Here is a 6,000-nt window from a genome sequence, read left to right on the forward strand (position 1 = left end):
ATAGACCCTTTCAAGAGAGTTCCATTCTCAGCATCATAGTTGGCCCCACAAGGCTTCCGTTTTAACATTCCATATGTTATCTTAATGCAGAGGAAGTAGATTGGGGCCCAAATAGAACGTTCAAGCATTGTTTTTGTTTTTATTGTTGAAAGGGTCTATAATCAATGAACAGCATTCGCACATAATTTCCCTTCCCTCCCTCCAGGTGGGTCAGGGTGGTATGCAGAAGGTTGGAGATGGCATCATCTCTGCACCTGTTTACTTCATAAGCAAGTTGAAGGGGGTTGAAGGCGCTTGGCAGGGATGAGCAAATGTAGTTCTTCACAAGCTAGTCAAAACACTTCATCACCGTTGATGTCAAAGCCACGGGCGGTAGTCATTGAGGCATAATGGACTTTTTTTGGGCACAGGTAATGGACTGTTTGAAGCATGATGGTATGACAGCTTGAACCAATGATGTATGAAAGTGTGATATATTCACACTTTGCAGACACACACACAAACTTCTCTATATATAATTATATTAAGATTGGTCTGCGAATATGCATAATTTTTATTTTATTAAGTATGTTTGTCTTTGTCTGCAATTGTGTTATTTGTGTTGCTGCATGTCTTGGCCAGGACACGGGTTGGCTTCGATGTGAGTGGTTGAAGTAGCACGTCAATAGATGATGGACAAGTGGCTTATTCAATCATATGCAAGCATTTTTTGATTAGGCCCAGCCTTCTGAAACACCATTCCAATGGATCGGTTCCAGATGGATGAGTGAAGCTAGGCGGAACGAAATTCATCTGGCGAGAGTCAGGTTATGTTTCTACCACATTGTCTTACAAGCTATTGGCATGTGGCAGTGTCATTTTCAGTCAGAAGGTAGGCTATCACACAGAAGGTAGGCTATCACACTTTGTTTATGTTAGTTGAGCATTGCATTGTTAGAGCGCTAACTGTTGTGGTGCTGATGCAATGTCTTTCTCCAAGAAAGATACATTGGGTTACCAAAAAAGAATGGACAATCAGGAGAACGAGCACAACAACAGCTAATAAACCTCCAAAGAAAGGTGATCCTCCTCATCCTGCAGGCGGACTAAACCATTTTGCGCTTTAGACTTCACTATTTTTTATATACAAAATTCAGTCAGTCAATCAACCAAGCTATTTAGGGAATACACTAACTTTACATTTTGTCTGACATTCATTATGGCATTTCATTTGGAAATGAAAATATTCAGGAAAAAAAAATGTATTCCAGACTTTTCAAGGGCCATCTTCCCCATTGGGGCCCTATGATAGTCCCACTTTTAACCCCAGTCCGACGCCCCTGGTCTGAACTAGTCTGCTACTGTTACTGTTATTATTACCTCTGCCATGGAGTTTATGTTTTCACATGTGTCAGTTTGTTTGTGGTATAGTTGTTTTGTTTGTTGGCAGAATTAAATGAAAACTGCCAGCCTGATTCTTGTTAAACTTGATCTGTAAGGTGTGTAAGCCAATAAGCCAGCCCAGAAATAATCAAATGCAATTGGATCACATTAGACTCACAGGATGCCTGCCCCACACAAATACTTTCGCTTTCAAGAACATTTAAAGATACAACTGATGGGACAGGTGCGTTCAAAAATGTACTTTCACTTCTGTATACTTAATGGTTTCTTCTTATGCCCAGGCTTTTTCACCAAGTTTCATGAAAATGGAAAGAGGTATGTGGGTCACTGACTAAAAACAATACTATAACAGATGCATTTCAAAAATACCCATCAATCCAACTCAGGAAATGTCATGGAAGTTACTGTCTCTTACTGTAATCTGTAAATCGTACCTCCTCCACTATTAATATTATCACAATAATGGCCTACTCATCCTTTACCACAACTCCACATTATCAGTTCTCTTTTGCATTGTTTTTAGCAGTTTCAATCTTTTTTTTTCCTGCTTATGCCTATAGTCTTCTAAGTGTTAGACTAGTCTAAATTTAGCACAAAGTATGGGTCAGCAAGGTCAGTCAATCTTTGTATTTTTCAATCCATAAAATGTTTGTGGTCAGTAACTTTCATCCCCAAGATGTTAATCATTAATTTAACAAAACAATGGTTCAGTAGGCCTACTATAGTAGTCTACTTACCGGGATACCAAACTCAAAATGGACAAAAGCATGTTGTCTGTGTGGATTGATGGAGGAACTGGTCATTTCTTTCAAGGAGGATCAGCCAATCTACATAACTTGTGACTATCCGTAATGTAGCATCAGAATCATAGTTCGGATTACAGGGAGACAGAAATATCAGTTTTGGAGGGGGTCAGATAATTTTTCTGATATTGTGAAAAAGTATCATTACAGTTATAATACAAGTCAACTCCTATTTTCACTGTAGGAACATTTTAATGTAAAGCGATTTCAGACACCCCTATTGTGGACCGTACCATTTTTAACCACTGTGGCGCTAGAAGCAACTGAGATAGTTTGCTAAGCCTACATAACATCAGTGAAACCTGTGGAAACATAAAAAGACCCAAGTAGCAGGCTACCCAGTAAACAAAATAGTCCTGGCGACGTCCCCTAAAGGTCCCCTGGCGAACGTCACCTCCTCGACATTGTAGGGTTCCCTTTACATCCCGCGGACCTCTGTTCGGGAGGTCTAAAAGACGTCCACGAGACTTTGAGAGGACGTCCTGTAATGGTCACCACGACGTTATGCGCGCGACGTTTATATTTCCGCGATGGTAAAAAAAAAAACTGTAAAAATAAAAGAACTGTATGTTTACAGAACTATGACAAAAGTATGACCTCAAATTGACATAGTCTACCTTGTGCAGAGAAAGCAAAAGCCAGATGTGTTTTTTATTCATACCATCAGTGTGTTGTTGGCACATTGTGTGCTTACTATTGTGATGGCTTGTGTTTACTGTTAGATACGAAAACACCATTTTTACGAAGGTGTGAAGAGTTAAGCAAGGTGTGTTAGCTTTTGCAAGAGAACTACAATGTTTTGCTGATTGCGTGAGAGGTTTTGCCATTTGTGTGTAAAGTTTTGCAAAAAAAGCCATAGTTACAAAAAATGTGCTTAAGCAATCAGAAAAAACTGTAAACAAGTCATGAAGAAGCAGTATCCTTAATTCTTCTGCAATGTAGAGCTAGATCGTTTTGCTTTACAAATTAAGTAGTCACTTCTGTTGCTAGACAACCCTAAACAAATGCTACGTGGTCTATTTTTAACATTTAGTTTTATTGCATGGTATTCAGCTCCAAAAGCCGGTTCAGTCCCAATTCGGCCGTGTGTGTGTTTCTGAAAATAAAACAGATAATAAGTACGTGACTACGTTAAATAAACCACTGCCTATTTAGAGCATGTTACATGCATCACGTAATGACAGTTATCTGAAGAAATGCGCATTGTAGGTTAAGCTAGAAGCTAAGAACAGTGACTTTGCTAACGTTACACCAAGCATCACATCAGCTAACATTTTGATAAAATCCCTTCCCTAGTTTGTAACGTTATACATTAACGTTAAACTTAAAATGTATGTGCTACATAATTCAGCAATTTTGAGTTTAACGTTCACAACCCTTTTCCCAGTTTAGACTTATGGTTCTACTTTGCTCATAGACGCACAACTTAATAAAATGTATGACATGTTACCTTAGACTACGGTAGGCTAATGCAGCTGCTGATAGAGACTAGATAGATAGATACTTTAGTCATCCCCAGACGTGTAACGTGAAGTCGTGCATGGATGTATGTCTCCGTCCTGCAGGCGGTAGCCAGAGCGCTCTCAACTCCGCTGCCATGTGTGAATAAACAAACGTCCCCCCCATGTCCCCGGTATAACGTTATTGTCGGGTCCTTAGGAGGTATTTGAAATGACCAAATGCAAATGTCATCCGAGTGACCTGACGGTGACGTCCCCAGAAAGTCCTGCACCGGACGTCACGCAATAACCAAACGATAACTTGCTCCGGACATCAATAAGGTCACCAGAACGTCCGCTAGAGAACATGACGTTCGGGATCAATCGGGGACGTTGTGAATGTCGGCATAAGGTCCGGGGGACGTCCCGTGTTTGTCGGGTAAATAGTATGTGCTAGTATTTGAATTTGTTTTTAATTGGTTGGTATTGTGTTTACATTCTATTATTTCATATTTTTAGTTTGATGTCGTTTCATCTGAGAACCTTAATACTATCTTAATGAAACTAGGATTTTATTTTATTTAAAGAGACACTATGAGGAAAAAGAAAGGGCACACAGACATCAGGCACTTTTTTGGTGCTAAAGGTTTTATACACTGTTCATATGTGTTAAGGAAAGGAGTGCTCAGCAGACAGGAGAGACACAGAATGAATGCCTTGAGCAGGCCGCAGGGAGACGACAGGATATATAAGAACGATGAGATATTCTGTAGCCTACTGATTATCAGTGTTTGGACCTTGTATGTGTGTTGCACAACACATGTTGCACTTGGCGATCACGGTGGGGATTGATATGGTAGTGGACCATGATGGTCTTAAAAGAAGTGAAGGAGCAGTACCCCCCAATTATGGTGGGGTAATTCGCGCTCTGATCAGAATCAGGCGCGCCGGGAAAGAATTTCAAAGTGAAGTGGCCAGATAACGAACCCCGCCCCCCTAATCGTGTGCGCTGTCATTCTGTGTGCGTTCCAAAAAAGCCTAGTGTGTAATTTTGCTTCATAAAGTTGAACAAATGCATGTGGTTATTTTACAGAACAATATGAATAGCCTACTGTCGTGCAGCTTAAGGGCTACAGTGCACAGCTGGTAAGTTATGGTAGGCCAACTTTGAGTGAATATATACACAGGGGAGATTCTTTCTTTACTCGTAGCTGAGTAGCCTGATGGTACGCACAGCGCGTACGGCCATATACCTGCAGGCGCCACTGGCTACAGACAGCTAAATAGGACCAAACACGCATTTGCCACGGTTTCAGCCCCGCATATAATTTCAAAAGTAGACAGACAAAGCCTATTTGAAGCTAAACAAAAAACCTAATTGTAGCCATACACCTTTGAGTGCGGTTCATGACGCTGCTTATGAAAATAGACGCAGCAGGTCTCTTTCAAAATGTCCTTTTGTTACAACTGCAGTTGATCTCCCCGACTATGTTGAATAGAAAGAAGTCTATATGAAGCCATTTTTAAGCGAACGAGAGAGTCAGATTTTGGGCTTCTGGTAGTAGCTTGCTAATTAACTAAAGCAAGGCTTGAGAATGGATATCACACATTTGAAAGGGAAAAAATGAAGGCAACAAGTGGCGGGCGAGGCTAGACTTCGAAGAGTCGTGTGTCCTGTAAACAAAGGACGTGAGAGTGCCGCAGACTGATATAATAGGCTCAGGTAAACCGCACGATGTGCACAAACCAAGGGCATAGGTTTGGTCTCAGCTTTAGTGGGGACACATCCCCAACTCCTGTTGACACAAAAATGATTGTTTCAATACCAATACCAAGTGAAGAATCTCAATTTCGATACTTTTGTGATTTTTTAAAATTTGATTTGATTTGGGGGCCCCCAGCACCTTGACGCCATCAGTAATATTGAATATTGTGTGATCATTCACATCAGTGGCAATCATAGAATTTGATTGACCCTACACACACACATGCACACAACCTGACACACACACACACAAAGTAATGGTTGTCATAGGTTTCTATTTCATATTTTGGAATTCATATAAACTTTAGGCCTATTTTGTTAATTATTTATAGTATTTTATGATCTGCATAATTACTAATAGCTAAACATATTTGGTAATTTGAATACATCTTGTTGATATTTAAATTATTAGACACTTGTCTTTACTGTAATATCATCACATTTATGGTGTGTACATCTAATTGAGTGCCTGTCACTTTAAGAAGAAGAATGTGAACGTAATTAGCTTTCAGTCTCACGGTTTTGGGCCAGTGGAAAATAGTTTCGCAAAATGCAAGGATATATGGATTCAATTAATCATATTTGCTATGTCATTAAATAAAATAAATGT

This window comes from Alosa alosa, chromosome 12 (genome assembly GCF_017589495.1).
Source record: "Alosa alosa isolate M-15738 ecotype Scorff River chromosome 12, AALO_Geno_1.1, whole genome shotgun sequence".
NCBI classification, from domain to species: domain Eukaryota; kingdom Metazoa; phylum Chordata; class Actinopteri; order Clupeiformes; family Clupeidae; genus Alosa; species Alosa alosa.